We start from the raw sequence: 20,542 nt of genomic DNA on the forward strand, positions 1-20,542 counted from the left end.
CTCATCAGCCAGGATAGCTTGAATCCAGTGCCACGTCTGGGCATACCCGGCGCATTTAGGGCGAGAAAGCAAAAGACACACAATTGATGGATGGAATGCAGAACAAATCCATCATTCTTTTGCTCACAATGCCACACCAGTTTAGATGGATTGAGGCCCAGATCTCTGTACTGGGGTGAATGTATGACATTGTTCTGCATTCTGTCCATCAATTGTTCTTTTTGCATTTTGAATCTAGGGCCTGTAAAAGGCACATCCGTCACTCACATCCAGCTTTGCAACTGGGAACTCGGCAGTAGCAGAAGCAACCTATTTGGCTTTCAGACTTACCTGCACAATCCTGTCCAGCTTCCTGGAATAACTTCAGTCTTGATTGTCCAGTCATGCCAGCTGACAGCATTCAGCATACTTGGCCTTCATCGATTTCAGGACTACGAAACCAGCGGCTTCCGCTGCTTTGTCTTACTCCCTATCAATGAGGCTATGCTAAGTCCTGCCGGGTGACTTTGCTCCGCCTCTTAGGTATGGTTGAGACGCTTTGCTGCAAGACCATCAAAAAAGTGATTATCTGGCAATGCAAGACTCTAATCAATAAGCCACAAAATATGCTGTACATTTTATAGGTCTTTCACCATCAGGTATCTACATATAAAATAATGAGCAGCATAAATACAAAATAAATCTAAAAAGTTGTTACTCAGTGGGAAATGCACTGTAGTAATTATGAATCCTCTATGATTTAATGCACTGCAGAGGTCTGTGTGTAACCAGAGAGCCACAGAATTAAATCTTGGTTGGTGCAGTGGAGAATAGTGACTTTTGTATATTTAGTGCTACAAGGTCACAGCCTGTGACAGAAAGCACTGTGAATATGCAAGTCATTTTTTTTTTATAAATGCATTACACACAGTTGTAAGATAGACTGATTCAAAATTTGAAAATAGTTTTATCAATTGACGCTTCCAAAATGTAGATTTTAGTAATACCAGAGCGTATGTAAGGCAATTGTATTTTACATAACTGTCCCTTGTACACCTCCTTAAGGGTACTAAGGGATGTGTAAATACAGTTATGATTCACAGCCCAGTTGTTAACTCTTTGCACTACCACTCAAAAAACCCAAATCTTTATCATCACAAAGCAGCTTGGAGTGATTCTATCAATTAAAGCCGAAACCACTCACTAGTATCCCTTGCACTTGCAGATTAACTAATAGCGCACATTTGCATTTCATTCAGGCATGCAGGCACCCTGACACAAAGGCTTTTCACAGCACAGGAGACTCAATTAAGGAAACTTTGGCTGAAGTATTCTAACAAGCGAAATTAGGGCTGTCTTTTTCCATAACGAAAGCAAACGATTTGAATTCCAGGCATAAGTGAGGCCGGGGAATGCGCAACCCCCTTCCCAGGACTCCACAGGCTCCCTGGGGGTTGCGCCCCACAGATTGAAGACCTCTGCATTAGACTAACACATTTTAATGTGGTGGTCCGCATCACTGGATTAAAATGCATTACTCACGCATTTTAGAGCTGGCTTGACCACCTGTGCACTGAAGGTGAAGCAGGTAGAGTGACCATTGAAGCTGCATTTAAAGCAGCATATGAGGGCTGGGGCAGGTGGAGGGGTGCACTGCTGGCTCATGGAGCAGGGCAGCAGTGAAGGGATGGCAGGTATCATGGTTGCGAGAGCCCTGGAGTCACCCCCAGAGCGCGGCCTGTACTGTCATCACAGCTTCGGGGGACCCTGGCACTTCCAAATCTACTGCCACCATCAGCTGCTAATGAACTGGAGAGGCATGGCGCCGGTCAGTGGTGGTGCAATTAGGGATAATAAGGAGTAGCAGAGGAGCACTGCTGAAGAGGCGGGAGCTGAGGATGCCGCCGAAGTAGCAGGTGCTCTTTACAGCCTGCCAGCTCTCCGCTGCACTTATTAATTCTGCCACAGCCTCAATGGTGTGTGTGCAGGCCGTGCTGCAAGCGGAGCTCACTCCCGGTATGTACTACATGCACTGTCTGCTGACCGCGTGTGTCTGCACAGTTAGTTTCATTAATAGTTCAAATATCAGACTGACAGACTGTCTGCCGACTTGTCCTTGGGCTCGTGCCATGGAGTCCTGGCCTCAGATGACTGCATTAGCAGCTGAAACCCCACCACGTAGACTGCCTCAATCTGTGAGTGACCTAGTCAGTGGCCTGCAGAACTTCCGTGCACTAATAGAATTGGGGTGGGGGGTTTGGGGTGGCACATTCTTCTTACACTAATTTTACTGCACCTTCCTCATAGCATTGCGCACCCGTTTCAATATAAACTCACTGTCTCGTATCTGTGCAGCATTAGAACTGTTCTTTAGAGTATAGTGCCCCACACCGTTTGTTTGGTATGACTCGTCCCACTCTCTGAGATGCTCTGTACCCTTTACTATTTTATTATATTCGAGTAATGTAACTTTTACAAAGTGATGAAAGGTTGCGTTTAGTTCCTCAAGTGTTAATTTTAGTCTTGGCTGTTGAATCTTTTCTTTGGTTTATGTAATTCAGTAAAACCTCTTTAAATGCATATCTCTTCCGGACCTGTGGCTATAGTGAGAAGTTGGCCTGGTATGTGATGTTCACTATTCTAGTGAGCACCTCGCACCAGTCCAAACGACCCCTATGGTGATTGGTTGTAAGCCAACCTTATAGACCAGCTAACCTATTGGTAGCATGGACAAAAGCAGCCTTAAGCTAATCTCAAGAGGGCATGTGAAGCCAGCTGTTTTACCATATGCAATCCCTTTAATACCAAATGAAAGTACACTACACAAGTTATATATTATAAAATATATGTATTTACTACTAGAATAATCCTCTGTACTCTTTATGAGGGCAGAAGCACAAGCGTTAAACAAAGAACTTCATATAACATACAAAAGTTGCACAAATATGGATAGGCCCTGGTGGCCACTCAAACCATATACTAAAATAGTGGTATATGAACCACGTCACGAACAATGGTAAGGCCTAGGGCCTTGAGAATCGCTGGGGCTACACTGGACTAACAGATGTTAGGACAGGGTAGGCCCACAGGATGCGGGTGCAGTGTCTATAGGCACACGCGTGCACCAATAGAAGTCAATGGTGCGTAAAAGTTAGAAAGTTACAGCTTTGGAAGTCTTCCAACTGGACTAGAACTTAACCACTTAAAACTAGGACACTAGGGATGTAAATCTCTACAGGAGCACCGTAGTACCCTCTTTACCTCGCCCACAGGAAGCGGGTGCATAGGTGTCAAAGTGCGTCGGGTTTCGTCGTGGAGTTCTATGGAGCCTTGGTGAAAAGATGCTGCAGGCGACCAGGAGAGAAGAGTCCGGTTGGATCCAAGGGTGGATCGAAGATGTAGAGTACCTGAAAGCAGAGGGGGCAGAGTCTCGGTCACTAGCCAGTGACCAGGAAGGAACCAGGCGATGTCTGGTTGCGATCAGGTGATGTCGTGAAGTTTGTCTCCGCTGCCACGTGGACCAGGAAGTATCGACGACGACCAGGAGGTGGACACGGACTGTCCCACGAAGGCTCTCGCTGTCGGCGGTGTCGGTTCTCGAATCGGAGTCAACCGGCCTTGGCAAATGTAACCCACGCAGGAATCGGAGATGGCTTCTGGGTCAGACCAGCAAGGTCTGATGGGCTGCTCCTTTTCAGGGGAGCAAGGGCCAGTCTGGAGCAACCAGACCAGCAGTGAAAAGTTGTAGGTTCTTTGTCACAGAGGCCACTAGCCAACGGGCAAGTGACCGGACAGACGCGTCGAGCAGGAAAATGCAAAAGGACCCCACGCAGCACTCGGTGAGTGTGAAGAGGAAATCTTCGGTGCGAAAGCTGCTCGGCGCTGGGGCTTCTCAATCCCCAAAGCACAGCTTCGAGGGTGCCTCGGGAGCTGCACAGGAAGCACTTCGCTGGCTTTCCAAGATGGCCGGTCCCATGTCTCACATCGCCTCCACGGGTCTCAGCTTTGCTGGGGCTGTGGATCGGGCTGTTGAATGTCTGGGAGTCCAGTTCTTATTGGTCTCTGTCGTTCGAGCTCCGGTGGGAGCAACAACAAAGAAAACCTTTGAGTGCTGATGGTGCCGCTTGTGCAGGGTGGTCACTCCTTGACCACAAGGGAGATTCTTCAGTCTTCTACGTCGAGTAGGATGTCGAAGGGTCCAGAGTTTCGTATCAAAGTTTCAGTCAGGATGATCTAAAGTCTAAGGGCACAGCTCCTACCTTTATTCCAAATCAAGGGGCTGGATCACCTGCTAGGTCCCACCTATGGGTGGGACCCAGGAAGGGGGTGGTTACACCCCTTTCCCTTTGTCCAGTTTCGCACCAGAGCTCGGACTGGAGTGCCCCAGCACCGGTTTGAACTGGGCTATGCATGGGACACCTTGTGTGCCCCAGGCAGTGTCTAGTTTCATTCAGCCCTCCCTGCCCCAATCCACTATCTCCTGTCTGGGGTGGTGCTAGCACCTCCCTGTGACAGGAAACCTTTTGTCCAGGCCTCCCCTGCCGGAGTTTCGGTCAGCAGCAGGAGGCCAGACTTGTGTCTGTGGCAGCAGCATCCATTTTGTGATGCTGAGGCTCTGGTTGATTTTAACCGCGTTTAAGGAAAGTAACATGTCTTCTCCTTTTAGAAGGGTGGAATGCTACCCCCGTCGCCAGGACTGGCGAGGGGGTAGTATTCCAAAGCGTATGACACCTTACATGACCTGTTTTGATAAAGCCAAACCACAGATAGCATTTAACCGCGAGGTTCATAATGCACTTAAGAGTATATGGTATGGCAATATCCTAGAACAGCTATAAGGGCATGGTTCCGAAAGCTGCAGACAGGCTCAGCTCATGCTAGAGCATCACCTCACATAAAACCAAGCACTCTGCCTCCAGATTGTTAAGGCCTGCCATAGGAGTGACTTATAGGTGTATATGTGTCCAGACATAAGGTTAGATATAGGTATACTATATCTAAGCAAGGGGTGATTACACCACCTTGCCCCAGCTGAGTGATCAGCCAGTTGTGTCAATTTGGGTGGCCAGCCAGGGGTGGCATAATACATGCTGCAGCCCCTGGTAGGCCTTGGATGCACCTATGCCCTGGGTACCTATAGTACACTGTACAGGGGCTCATAAGGTGACCCAGTATCCAATTGGAGATGTACCTAGTGTACATGGAGTCCATTTTAAAGAGAGAGCAGATAGCCTGGGGCCCTGATTAGCAGGATCCCAGGCCAACTAAGTAAAAAACCAGCCAAACACTAGGCAAAAAATCTGGGGTAACTATAGTCAGGTATCCACCTTCGTACAGCTATTATAGCACTTGGGTGCAGGCTCAACTTAACCATTATTGTTGTTTCACAAAGAAATAAACACTCATTCAGAACGTCTCTTGATACCTACCACTGTTGAAACTTTTCTTATGTCAATCTATTTTAATGTTGTGTGTCAGAAACCCCCAACATTTGCCTGTTACCATTTTAAACCGCCATCGCTATCTACTAGCAAGGCACCTTCACAGCAGCAGGCACATTTCACAGCATTTGTGGCATTGAAGTGCACAGTATGTATGTTGAAGCGTTCCAAGGACATCTCACCCCTTTTCTACCATGCAATTCATAAATATTCATTTGTGCTACCACTTAGTTTTCCTCGTCAAGGAGCCTAAATTCATAATTTTGTGTCCGGTCATGGTGAGAGGGTGAGAGAAGGCTCTTAGTCTCTTTAAAACGGACAGTTCTCAAGACAGCTACTGCAAAGAAAACCTACCAGCATATTACAGAATTGTATTTTGTGTGAATAGCTCAGTGGGCTACTGCTTTTATCACAGAGATCCCTTTGTTTCTTGTGATTTAGCTGCACCTGGAGCTGAGGTTGGGGTGGAGGGTGCTGAATATTTAGAAATAATAGGTTTAAAGGCACCTGCTGCAGAGTTCGAGTTTCTCGTTGCTCAAATAGGTGTAAGTTCTGATGTTTGTCTGTTTCCATGGACTTCATTGCAGGATTTTGATTGCAGGAAAATGTCTAAGTGTCACACATTTAGTCACTGAATGTCACTTATAAGTACGCTGAAACTATGGCACATATGCATGCCTTTAACCCTTTAACCGTGTGGTTCAGACGGCCCCCGGCTGTCCTCCGCAAACGCCCACCGTAACGTCGGACGGCCCCTGGCCGTCCGACGCATCCAAGGGGTTAATTTGATTGATTGCCAGTCACAGAGGAGCCAAGAGGCCCGGTCCGGTGCAGGCTGGCTAAGGCAGCGAATCTCTGTTTAATTTATTGAGCCTCTGTTACCCGCCGGGCAACAGGTGTTCTTGGCAGCTATGGCAATCAACCTGTGAATCTTCCCCTGTCCATGGAGGCAATGGTGGTTTTATTTTTTAGCTAAACAGCACATGTACTGTTTTTTTCTTTTTGCCTTATTGTTTTGATCCTCATTTTTTGCACTGTTTTACAGCTGTTCTGCGATTTCTTCTATTTTCCGGAATTTTTAGCACCAGCTTTTCACTGGAGGTATTTTACATTGGTATTCACTGGTTTTCAAAGACCTCTCATACCAATAATAGGGTGTTATTTACGAGACACATTGGGGCAGATTTACAAGCCCCTTGCGACACTTTTACACCGCTGTTGCGTCACTTTTGTGACGCAGCTGCAGCGTAAACAATGCGCCACTATGCAACATATTTACAACGTGACGCATCTAGTTAGATGTGTCACGTTGTAAAGCCCTGCGCTACATTATACCTCAGTCAGTTATAATGTATGCAGGGTGGGCGTCCCGTCGCAAGGAAGCACCGTAAAATTGACGAAGCAGGCGTAAGGAGTGACTCAGCATATTAGGTATAGGGCAACCCAGAGCAGTGCTGGAGTTGCGTCACGCTTGCGACACAACTCCAGCACTGCGTCACCCTTATGCCGACAGATCAGTCATGCATCTGTCTAACCTTGCACCATGGTGCGCTGCATTGTAAATGCGGTGCATTCATGGTGGTGCATGGGGTTGTTTGAGTCACGCAAAATAACTGGCAAATCACTGCTAATATGCAGGGATACGCCAGTTAATGTAAATCTGCCCCGTTGTTTTTAGCATGTGATAAATGTGATATGCAGTAACTGAAACGTATGGACCACAAACATGCAGTATCTACCATATGTGATAAATACCATATGTGGTTTTTAACTGATGATCAGACGAGTTGATAAATTAATGCGATATTTAATCTGGCATGTGCTAATTAACACCATGATGAACTCATAATCAAGGCCAAATGGAGACCACCAGTGTTTCTATCTTCCATGCTGCATTTTGATAACTTGTATCAAATTCAGGCCACATTACAGAGTGCTGACTTTATGATATGGAAAGGCGTTTACAAGCAAACTTTATGTTAGGATTCTGTGGCTTCTCGCTGCTTCGATGCGACATCTGGGGATGGCTGCACAGTCATTTTAGAACGCGAAAAAAAGTGTTATGGCCCAAAGGGGAATATGGATTCTGCTGTGTAGGCTTTTTAAAGGTTATGTTTCAAAGAGCCTCCAGCCATAACTCACCCGGCCTATCAATTGAATGGTGACAGCCTAATTAGTGAGAAACTGCTCCCTCTCCGCCCTTTCTAATCACTCCGCCTGGGCTCTGATTGGACGTAAAAGGGCACGTACGCACGGTGCTGCACTGCACGTAGCGTCAGTGGAAAACTTCTAGAACACCTGCCATGCGCGCAGCGCGAGACGCCCCGGGCTTCTCTCGTGCCCATGACGTCAGAGAAGGCACCGCCCTTCGGAGACGGACGGGTGTTTTTGCAGAGACTCATTTGCAGGTTTACTGTGAAGATTGGAATGAAGCAAGCATGCTTCAAATCGAGGGACAAGATAGACAATTAATTGAAATATCTCTTGAAACTAATGTCTTGTCATCGTGATGCAGATTGTATTTGTGGCCACGTCTCCATGCAGATCTGAAGTGGCTCCTGCGGATCACGTCGGCACCTCGCCCAGTCTCGTGACATAAACTGTGTTTCTATTATACAGTTAATTAATTTTGATTTGGATTACTACTAGTGGTTTGTCGCTTTATTTCTAGATCTGCAGTACTTAAGTGGCAAATCCGAGCAGAGCAGAGATAAAGCCAACAGTTTTTTGTGTATACTGTGGGCTTCATTCTTGTTTTTTTCTGCCGTAGGGCAGCGCCACAGACTTTGCTGCTGTGTTGCCTCTGGCGTGCAACACCCATTGGGCTCAAAGGGCTACTGCCCAGGCGCGGTGCGTCCATTGGGGCGTAGCCCCACTAAGCCCCATGGACCTACCACGTTGTCACTAAAAGCCCAATACAAATCTAAAAAAAAATCGCGCTGCCGGCCGGGAAACCGGGAGCCACCCGACTTTCCCGGAGTGCGCAGGGGGGGGCGGGGGTAGGATGGGCCTGCTGCAGCTGCGCAAGTGTATTTTTGGGCACAAGCATGCCAGCGCATGCGCAGATCGTTTTCCCGTGAATTCCCCCTTAGAGAGAGGACCAGGGGGCGGGCCGCAGCCCCCGGGGTTACACAGGGCGACTGGGCGAGGAGTCATGGTGCCCCCCAACCAATCCTGGCGCTGCATACAGCGCCAGGATTGGCTGGTCAATACATATCTGACTTTGGTGCTGGGAAACCAGGTTCGAGCCTCTTATCGAGCCATAAAAATGTATACATTACTTACTTTTGTGTTAAATAAATAGATATTTTAAAAAACAAATAAAAATGATGTTCCGACTAAGGTGTGAAATTGGTGTCGAATAAATACATGTTTTAAAAACAATTAATATTAATCATGTATCATTGGCGCTGGAGTACAAGGTTCGAGACTGGTATTGAACACCGACAAGCTGTGTGCAAGTTATATGGTCATAAAAATACATGAATGATGGATGGATGCAGGATGGATGATGGGTGGGTGGATGGGTGGGTGGATGGGTGGATGCATGAATGGATGCAGGATGAATGATGGGTGGATGGGTGGATGCATGAATGAATGATGGATGCAGGATGGATGCAGGATGGATGGCTGGGTGGATGCATGAATGAATGATGGATGCAGGATGGATGGGTGGGTGGATGCATGAATGAATGATGGATGCAGGATGGATGGATGGATGATGGATGCGTGGATGGATGGGTGGATGGATGGATGGATGCATGAATGCATGATGGGTGCAGGATGGATGCAGGATGGATGGGTGGATGAATGGCTGGATGGATGGATGCATGAATGCATGATGGGTGCAGGATGGATGGATGGATGCATAAATGCATGATGGGTACAGGATGGGTGGGTGGATGGATGGGTGGATGCATGAATGATGTATGGATGGATGCAAGGTGGTTCGGGCTCGCTCGCTGCGGTGCAATATGCAAATTAGTTTACGCCTCACCACTTTCAAATGTCACCAGCCGCCCCTGCTACTGCCCCTACCCCCCACCCGTCTTGTGTGTCAGCCCGGGCTGAGACAGCTTCCCAGGCTGGCGATCGTCTTAATGCAGCCGCACCAGAGTACTTCACAGGTCTTTAAAAGACCAGATACTTGTTAACCAGGCTTTTTTGTGTTTTCACCCCTTCTTAGAGTCCCTGCATCTCCACTCTGCTAACTGCTGGAAGAATTAGCCCCCCCCCCGAAATTTCTATTAGCCCCTCCCGAAATTTGGCTCTAGTTGCACCTCTGCGTTGCCCTACTATAAAAGAAAAGGGCAGGAATGCCCGTATCTGTTAGATATGTATCTATTAGATACGGCGCATTCCTGTGCTTTTCCCATCAGCCGGCGCTCAATGGGCTGCCAGGCGCCAACGCAGGCTCCTTTGCAGCATTGTGCAAGGGCGTCGGTGTTTCGGGCTGAAGATTATTTTTGTGCAGGAAGGGAAACCTTGTAGGTGCGGCCCGTGCAGGTCAGAGCAGTGGGGCCTGGTTGGGGGAGGCTTCGACAAACGACCCGAAGGGAAAATTAAAAAGGGGCATGGGCCGCGGCTGAAACCCTCATGCACAAAAACAATCACAAGAGGCTTTTTCCACTTTCTATGTGTGCTGTAGATATTTCTCCTCATTGTGCCTCGCTTACGCCTCCCCTGCGGAGTTGTATGTTTTTGGCGCTGCCTTAGACCTACGATTTCTCGTAAATCTGGGGCAGTGTCAAAAAGCCATGGATTTTGCTGGGAATGCTCCCAGCGGAACGCCCCTTTCACTCTTTTTTTCTGTGTGAAAGGGGCACATATTTATAAGGCCATGAAAAGCCACGTAACGTAACCGGCGGCCAAATAGTGCCTTATGAGGCCCTGTATTCGCACGGAAAACCGGAACAGACAGAGCAAGAGAGCTTCCTCTTTCCAGGGGCAGCTCCTCCACTAGGGCGGAGTAGCGCCGCCTACTGCTTTCTCGCAGTGAGAGAAGCAGAAACATACAATGGTAAGCATTTTCATTTATTACCATTTTATGTTTGGTTGCGGTCGGGTAGGCGGGGTTGTTCTGCAAGCCGGCAGGGGTGGAGTGGTGTCCCTGCCCACTCCTGAGTGCGCAAAGACTGTTTGGTTGGCCCCCTGGGGCTGCCCAAAGTAGTCATACGCACTCTGCCCTTCTCCACGTAAGCTGCATTGCAGCCTGCATGGAGAAGATGGCCTCCCCATAAGCTGCTGGCTGGAGGGGGGCCCGACCAATCACAATGCTGCTTGCAGCGTTGTGATTGGCTTAAGGGAGGGAGCCTGGCTGTCTGCTTCCCGTGAGCAGGAGCAGAGAAGACGTCGGACCTAACTGACGGATTCTTTTTTATGATTAAATTACCCCTTGCACGACCTTCCCGCCACCACAACCCCACCCACGAGCCATGCTGGCCCCTACTGCCTCCTTCCATGCACACAAACGCACATGTCTATCCACGTCTGTGAAGTGCTGGTTTACACACAGGTTCTGCTTCATGCGTCTATACATTGCTTGCCTTGGTGCCCACTATTTCATAGATCTGCATACCTTTATATGGCCAGAGGCCCTCAATTATTTATTTCAAATTAATGTTTAACGCTGCGTGCTTTCTCTGCATCCAAGCTTATTCATGTAGAACAGTGTGCTATATAGGTTTCATTAATTATTGTAACATGCTTTCCCTTTCATATATTTCATATGATATGTCATGGTTATTTTAGGCCTCGCTGTTACCTACATGAATAATAGGTAGGCATGACTGAAAATGCAAGCTGAGCCTACATGCAGGATGCACTGTTCCTAGGAGAAAGTTATTCTCACAAAGTAAACATATGATAAAATGCTAATGAATCAAAAGTTCTATACCTGGATATTGCCAACATAAATTTTATTTTTCACAGTGATTATTCAGTAATAATCCTGCCTTTTCAACTCATCTTATTAATCATGCAATGTTATCTTTACATAACTCTATATGGTTGATAACAAGAGCAAAATACAAATATATGTGTGACTTAATGAGCCACTATGCTTCAAGTTAATCCATTTGAAGAAATAACATTAAGTGTAGTTTCTAGTTGTCGCCCGATGCATTTCGGGAAGCCCTGTTCCCTTCTTCAGGGGCGAGTACCTAGAGCAAATATAATACAGAGAAATGTATGTGTCAAAAAAATTCAACTGCAAAAGGATGAACAGTATACACAGGGAGGAAAAAAGAAATAGCTTTCAAAATTTGTCATTAAAAGAACATTCAATCGTTAGAGCATATCAACTGTGTTATGCAGAAAAATCATTGTACATATCCCCTAGTGTGGATCAATAAGACATTCATCCTATGTAGTAGTGCTGCCCATCTAATGGAAGGACAGACTAATAGTCAGCTAACGAAAATATACTTAAGCAGAAAACACCGCTCATTATTCTAGAACAATAACACATAAAAACATCTGAGTATATGTGCGTGGTCTGTGGGTGAACATAAAAAACCGAGCAACTGCCATATAAGTAGGGCCAGTATATATCATAACCTGCAGTAAGGGTCACAAAGATTGAATAACCAACAGTGTGTTTATGCTTGCTCTAATACGCACGGTCGGGAGAATGGGAAAATAATGAACCTACCAGCTGGAGGGTGATGGATAATACGCTCTCTGAGTCTTCCCTGGTATCTATCACGTAAAAACACTGTGGAGAAATGATGTAGATGGACACCGAATGAGCTAACGATGTTACATAAAACGGGGTTGCTTTAAAGTATTATCTCAACATATTAAATAGAAATAGCTGTGATCTAGCCAGCATGAGCCAAAAAAAACGTACACATGGGAAGCATTTACAGAAGTGCAAACCCGACTATTGGAAATGTCCTATTAGTTGTTGGACGAGCATGTCCCTTAAGGTGAAATTAAGCGTAACACTGCCAATTTTCAAATAAGAAAAGTACCTGGAGTCTTAGGTGACTATAAGAAGATCCAGTAACTTATGCTTAACATCGGACCGTTCTGTGATATACGTAAAAGGCTCTTCTCAGTATTTAAGAGGGAATCTACAGGGAAATACAAAACAGGGCTAGAGGCTATGTCCAGTGCACTGTGACTGTAAAGGCTTAAGCGCTGAATCGAGTCTTACCGGTTCTGTCATGAACTCGGAATTATCCTCGTGGGTTTTAAAGTGGACTCCTATGAAAGGGGATACATAACGAAACAGTGCTAAGTTGAACGGCAACCCGTTGAAGGGTAAATAAAGAATGCGAGCGCTGCACTGAGTCTTACCGGAAAGCTGGTGGACGCGACGACACACGCGGCGGTGGAATCCTGATGTGGAAATCAGCGGAGGGATACCATACAGGTTCTTAAATAGTTCCTAGGTGAAGCACGTGTGTGAGTCTAACAAGGATACTGGGAAATGAAGTGCTAACACTAGCGATGTATCGAAAAAAGACTAAAGTGACAGGAGCTCTTACAGAGGAATACAATTCAAGGTGAATTGACCCACATTGTGTAAAATGAATAACCATAATATGGAGATACAATAAAACTTGCAAGCACGATAAAATCCACATACATGAGATATCGGTTTTCAAAACTGAACAGTGCTGTACAAAATAAATAATTAATAACCTCAGTTTAGTGTCAACTACGTAAGTATTCACAAAAAAAGACCTCAGTCTCACAATACAAATGTGTTTTGTCCTGACTACAGTGATGTGAGATGTCCCTCTACATGCGTAGTTACATTCTATTTATGTAGCGAGTGCTTACTGGTTACTATCAATTGTGAAACTAGATGCACAAATCAATAATAAACACTTTGCCATGGTAAATGCATAATAATGTGGTTACATCGCCATATCGAGATTCCAAAACACCTGAAGACATGCAAATGAATGTTTCAACAATTAATGTGTACATCAAGCAACATAAATAAAACCATTAAAATGGTGATCATAACAAAAGAGTGCGAACTATGCGTGAGCATAACTGGGGACAGTATATGCTGTGAGATGAATGTGGGAATTTAATGTGACAGCGAGTCTGCAACTCGAACTTGAAATGCTAAACGGATACTAAGACTCATAAGAAACAACTGTAATCAACCCTATCATTGAGACCTGTGGGTATCAAGGTGGTGAGATATTCAATCCAGTACACCTCCCTCTGCAGTAGTTTGGCGTTGTTGTCTTGGCCTTCTAGTTTAGGTACAACTTCAATGATTTGCGCTCTCAATTGAGCAATATTGTGTTTGAACTCTATCCAATGTGTTGCTACTGAAGTAGTTCTGTTTTTACACCTGAAGTTGCTTTTGTGCTCAGTGAGCCTTGTCTTGAATTTACGTGCAGTTTTGCCTATATATAATTTGCCACATGGGCATTTTAGGCAGTAAACAATGTTCATGGTGTTACAGTCCCCAGAGTGACGTAACTCAATCTTTTTACCTGTAGTGGGGTGCGTCATGCTGTTACCTGTTATGATGTTATTGCAATGTACACAGTTTTGACAGCGCATAGTGCCTGTATGAGATTGTGTAGTTACTTTGGTATTGCCAGTTCTCAACTTATCCATTAAATTCTTGCCTCGGGTGTAAGCAAAAATAGGTTTATCAGCAAAAATACTCCTGAAGTCACTTTCGTTTTGTAGCAGTTCCCATCTGTTAAGAATAATTCTCTTGATTTTATTAGACACAGTGGAAAATTTAGACACAAATGTAATTCCTGACTTCTGTACTTTAGGTGGGGGATTAAGTAGTATTTGTCTGTCTACAGTTGACAGTCTTTCAATTGTGTGGTCAAGCACTTCTGTGGGATAGCCTCTACTCTCAAACCTGTTGCGATGCTTAGGGATTTGTGCGTTTAGTGCATCGTCATTCGTGCAAATTCTTTTAAGTCTCAGAAAGTGCGAATAGGGTAAATTAGTGATGAGACTCTTTGGATGGAAACTGGAAAATAGTAGAGTGCTGTTACGGTCTGTGGGCTTTGAAAAAATGTCAGTATGCAACCTCCGTGACTGGTCATCTTTCTTAATCAATACGTCTAAGTAATTGACCTCAATCTCACTCATGGAGTGAGTGAATTGTATTCTCAAGTTCCTGGTATTGAGTTCACTAATGAGTCTATGGAGTTCAGTGGTGTCTTTGCTCCAAATTAGAAAAATGTCATCGATATATCGACAGTATTGGACGAGACCCATTTGCCATTCTTCATTGGTCAAAATATATTCGTCTTCAAACTTGGACATGAATATATTTGCATAGGCTGGAGCCCCAGAAAATCCCATGCTCGTCCCTGTCAATTGGCCATAGAAATTGTCTTTCCATCTGAAATAACTGTTGTTTAAGCAGAAATGCAGTAATTTCAAGATAAATATACTTTTGTCCTTCGGGAGATCTAGTTTGAGCAATGCCCATTCGGTTGCATCCATGCCTTCCTGATGATTTATGGACGTGTATAAGGCGGTAACATCTATGGTACATAATGTCCACTTGCGACTGTACATACTTTGGATGGTCTCGATTTTGTTAAGAAAATGTGTGGTATCTCTGGTGTATGTACACCATGTTTGCACAAATTTTTGGAGGTAGTAGTCCAAATATTTACCTACAGGATCAAATATGGATCCACACCCCGCCACAATGGGGCAGAAGGGAGGATCCGTGGGGTGTTTGTGAATCTTAGGCGTCATATAGAGACGCGGTCTCTTGGGATTAGGTGTGGTGAGAAAACAACTAATAGGACATTTCCAATAGTCGGGTTTGCACTTCTGTAAATGCTTCCCATGTGTACGTTTTTTTGGCTCATGCTGGCTAGATCACAGCTATTTCTATTTAATATGTTGAGATAATACTTTAAAGCAACCCCGTTTTATGTAACATCGTTAGCTCATTCGGTGTCCATCTACATCATTTCTCCACAGTGTTTTTACGTGATAGATACCAGGGAAGACTCAGAGAGCGTATTATCCATCACCCTCCAGCTGGTAGGTTCATTATTTTCCCATTCTCCCGACCGTGCGTATTAGAGCAAGCATAAACACACTGTTGGTTATTCAATCTTTGTGACCCTTACTGCAGGTTATGATATATACTGGCCCTACTTATATGGCAGTTGCTCGGTTTTTTATGTTCACCCACAGACCACGCACATATACTCAGATGTTTTTATGTGTTATTGTTCTAGAATAATGAGCGGTGTTTTCTGCTTAAGTATATTTTCGTTAGCTGACTATTAGTCTGTCCTTCCATTAGATGGGCAGCACTACTACATAGGATGAATGTCTTATTGATCCACACTAGGGGATATGTACAATGATTTTTCTGCATAACACAGTTGATATGCTCTAACGATTGAATGTTCTTTTAATGACAAATTTTGAAAGCTATTTCTTTTTTCCTCCCTGTGTATACTGTTCATCCTTTTGCAGTTGAATTTTTTTGACACATACATTTCTCTGTATTATATTTGCTCTAGGTACTCGCCCCTGAAGAAGGGAACAGGGCTTCCCGAAATGCATCGGGCGACAACTAGAAACTACACTTAATGTTATTTCTTCAAATGGATTAACTTGAAGCATAGTGGCTCATTAAGTCACACATATATTTGTATTTTGCTCTTGTTATCAACCATATAGAGTTATGTAAAGATAACATTGCATGATTAATAAGATGAGTTGAAAAGGCAGGATTATTACTGAATAATCACTGTGAAAAATAAAATTTATGTTGGCAATATCCAGGTATAGAACTTTTGATTCATTAGCATTTTATCATATGTTTACTTTGTGAGAATAACTTTCTCCTAGGAACAGTGCATCCTGCATGTAGGCTCAGCTTGCATTTTCAGTCACTGTTTTGGTACTATGTAGCCAACATAGTCTAGCAGTTTGCACCCTTAAGTTCATTTTGCTAAATTGATATAAATTTGAGTGCTCCTCTTTCTTTGTAATTGTTTTATCACGCTCTTGGCTCCCAAGAGGCAGCACCACATCCAGTTAAATATTGCATTAATTGATACAAGTATGGCATCATTTGACAACATAACACGCATCACAGAGAATAGAGCCGAAACCCTGACATACTCCAGTGAAGAGGCTACGGGCATCTATGCGCTTATTAAAGAAATTCAGCTAGTTGATACACAGGGAGGATCCACTATTCAAAGACTCAAACAATTAGAATACCTTACACGAAGACAACTCAATCAAAGACTGCATGCCTCAACTTTGGTACAATACCATCGAGCCAAAAGAATCCCACGAGGCCTGAGGATAGCTTTACGACCCATGCTGTTTAGATTTCACTTAAACTCCAAGTTCATGGATAAATGGTTCGCCATTCTAAATAAATGCTCGCTTGATCTCATCTTGTTGATTATAGAAGAGCTGTCCAACACTATCAGAGATCTGGATGAAGAAATCTTTGATCTCAAAAAAGACCTGGAAACATGCATTGATCCACAAATTTGGACAAACACTCTTGAAGACCTCAATGCCAAACTCGACAGATACAACAAAGAATTACAAGAAGGCAAAATTAGGAAGTATCGACGAGATACGATAGATTACAAACTGAACGAGGTCTACACGTGGGCTGAAATTTACGCCAAAAAAAGATTTTCCAAACCTAGAGTCAATACATCGAGTGAAGAGAGTATCACCACAGACCAAGATATAGCCGCCACCAGACTGCCGGTTTCTACTATCACCACAGACACACGTAGTTTACCATCTACCCACAAATCAGTGAGAGTTACAACAGCACCTGGTCCTTCAACCACCACGATGTCTTTTTTATCCCAGGTTCCACTATTAGGACAACCACCACCACCCTCGGTCAACTTACAGGAACAACCGACAGCAGAACCCATAAACGACCCACCAGGCGAGGACAGGGGAAAAGTACTAAGAAGTGGGAAGAGTGTAGTCTGATCATTAACATTTCTTCGAAAAATCTCACCAGACAACAACTCATGACCCTCAACAAAGGTATGAGTTTTGTACCCACCAATGATACCACTCTGTTAGACACTAAGGTTGCGCTTTACAAATTGACACGCAAATTAAGACTTCGCCACTACTTTTCCAATGTCCTACAAGTATGCGAAGATGTCAACATGGACACTGATGATAGAATTTTTCGTCCCAAAAGCACCTTTCAAGCCCCTGTGTCGCACAAGATTATCGATTTTTTTGAGGAAACAGTTAAACGAGATCTTAACAAGATCCGTTACAAATCCACTGGTAAATCCAATTTTAATCAATACGAACATAGAACGATTCAGGGAATCTCACAAGATGAAACTCTTACCCTTAAACCAGCAGATAAGGGAGGTGCCCTGGTTGTTATGGACACTGACTACTATGAACGTAAAGTTGATGATCATGTTCACGACCCCCACACATACACTATCTTGGCTAATGACCCCACCAACACTCTACAAAGTATTTTGCAAACATACTTGCAGAAAGCCATACAAGATGGTATCATCACCGAGGTAGAAAAGTCTTTTCTCACCACACCTAATCCCAAGAGACCGCGTCTCTATATGACGCCTAAGATTCACAAACACCCCACGGATCCTCCCTTCCGCCCCATTGTGGCGGGGTGTGGATCCATATTTGATCCTGTAGGTAAATATTTGGACTACTACCTCCAAAAATTTGTGCAAACATGGTGTACATACACCAGAGATACCACACATTTTCTTAACAAAATCGAGACCATCCAAAGTATGTACAGTCGCAAGTGGACATTATGTACCATAGATGTTACCGCACTATACACGTCCATAAATCATCAGGAAGGCATGGATGCAACCGAATGGGCATTGCTCAAACTAGATCTCCCGAAGGACAAAAGTATATTTATCTTGAAATTACTGCATTTCTGCTTAAACAACAGTTATTTCAGATGGAAAGACAATTTCTATGGCCAATTGACAGGGACGAGCATGGGATTTTCTGGGGCTCCAGCCTATGCAAATATATTCATGTCCAAGTTTGAAGACGAATATATTTTGACCAATGAAGAATGGCAAATGGGTCTCGTCCAATACTGTCGATATATCGATGACATTTTTCTAATTTGGAGCAAAGACACCACTGAACTCCATAGACTCATTAGTGAACTCAATACCAGGAACTTGAGAATACAATTCACTCACTCCATGAGTGAGATTGAGGTCAATTACTTAGACGTATTGATTAAGAAAGATGACCAGTCACGGAGGTTGCATACTGACATTTTTTCAAAGCCCACAGACCGTAACAGCACTCTACTATTTTCCAGTTTCCATCCAAAGAGTCTCATCACTAATTTACCCTATTCGCACTTTCTGAGACTTAAAAGAATTTGCACGAATGACGATGCACTAAACGCACAAATCCCTAAGCATCGCAACAGGTTTGAGAGTAGAGGCTATCCCACAGAAGTGCTTGACCACACAATTGAAAGACTGTCAACTGTAGACAGACAAATACTACTTAATCCCCCACCTAAAGTACAGAAGTCAGGAATTACATTTGTGTCTAAATTTTCCACTGTGTCTAATAAAATCAAGAGAATTATTCTTAACAGATGGGAACTGCTACAAAACGAAAGTGACTTCAGGAGTATTTTTGCTGATAAACCTATTTTTGCTTACACCCGAGGCAAGAATTTAATGGATAAGTTGAGAACTGGCAATACCAAAGTAACTACACAATCTCATACAGGCACTATGCGCTGTCAAAACTGTGTACATTGCAATAACATCATAACAGGTAACAGCATGACGCACCCCACTACAGGTAAAAAGATTGAGTTACGTCACTCTGGGGACTGTAACACCATGAACATTGTTTACTGCCTAAAATGCCCATGTGGCAAATTATATATAGGCAAAACTGCACGTAAATTCAAGACAAGGCTCACTGAGCACAAAAGCAACTTCAGGTGTAAAAACAGAACTACTTCAGTAGCAACACATTGGATAGAGTTCAAACACAATATTGCTCAATTGAGAGCGCAAATCATTGAAGTTGTACCTAAACTAGAAGGCCAAGACAACAACGCCAAACTACTGCAGAGGGAGGTGTACTGGATTGAATATCTCACCACCTTGATACCCACAGGTCTCAATGATAGGGTTGATTACAGTTGTTTCTTATGAGTCTTAGTATCCGTTTAGCATTTCAAGTTCGAGTTGCAGACTCGCTGTCACATTAAATTCCCACATTCATCTCACAGCATATACTGTCCCCAGTTATGCTCACGCATAGTTCGCACTCTTTTGTTATGATCACCATTTTAATGGTTTTATTTATGTTGCTTGATGTACACATTAATTGTTGAAACATTCATTTGCATGTCTTCAGGTGTTTTGGAATCTCGATATGGCGATGTAACCACATTATTATGCATTTACCATGGCAAAGTGTTTATTATTGATTTGTGCATCTAGTTTCACAATTGATAGTAACCAGTAAGCACTCGCTACATAAATAGAATGTAACTACGCATGTAGAGGGACATCTCACATCACTGTAGTCAGGACAAAACACATTTGTATTGTGAGACTGAGGTCTTTTTTTGTGAATACTTACGTAGTTGACACTAAACTGAGGTTATTAATTATTTATTTTGTACAGCACTGTTCAGTTTTGAAAACCGATATCTCATGTATGTGGATTTTATCGTGCTTGCAAGTTTTATTGTATCTCCATATTATGGTTATTCATTTTACACAATGTGGGTCAATTCACCTTGAATTGTATTCCTCTGTAAGAGCTCCTGTCACTTTAGTCTTTTTTCGATACATCGCTAGTGTTAGCACTTCATTTCCCAGTATCCTTGTTAGACTCACACACGTGCTTCACCTAGGAACTATTTAAGAACCTGTATGGTATCCCTCCGCTGATTTCCACATCAGGATTCCACCGCCGCGTGTGTCGTCGCGTCCACCAGCTTTCCGGTAAGACTCAGTGCAGCGCTCGCATTCTTTATTTACCCTTCAACGGGTTGCCGTTCAACTTAGCACTGTTTCGTTATGTATCCCCTTTCATAGGAGTCCACTTTAAAACCCACGAGGATAATTCCGAGTTCATGACAGAACCGGTAAGAC

At 44.0% G+C, this 20,542-nt stretch overlaps 2 long non-coding RNA genes across 2 annotated transcripts; one reads left to right on the forward strand and one right to left on the reverse strand.

Moving 5' to 3' along the window:
* Nucleotides 1-11,321: 11,321 nt before the first annotated feature.
* Nucleotides 11,322-12,113, reverse strand: LOC147683855 (uncharacterized). The gene is made up of 2 exons (XR_015301066.1): nt 12,073-12,113; nt 11,322-11,581 (listed from the first exon to the last, which is right to left on the reverse strand). It is a non-coding gene; the product is annotated as an uncharacterized LOC147683855 (long non-coding RNA).
* A 3,268-nt stretch (nt 12,114-15,381) lies between these two features.
* Nucleotides 15,382-16,173, forward strand: LOC147683856 (uncharacterized). The gene is made up of 2 exons (XR_015301067.1): nt 15,382-15,422; nt 15,914-16,173. It is a non-coding gene; the product is annotated as an uncharacterized LOC147683856 (long non-coding RNA).
* The last annotated feature ends 4,369 nt before the right edge of the window (nt 16,174-20,542 follow it).

This window comes from Lissotriton vulgaris, chromosome 11 (genome assembly GCF_964263255.1).
Source record: "Lissotriton vulgaris chromosome 11, aLisVul1.2, whole genome shotgun sequence".
In the NCBI taxonomy this organism is placed as follows: Eukaryota; Metazoa; Chordata; class Amphibia; order Caudata; family Salamandridae; genus Lissotriton; species Lissotriton vulgaris.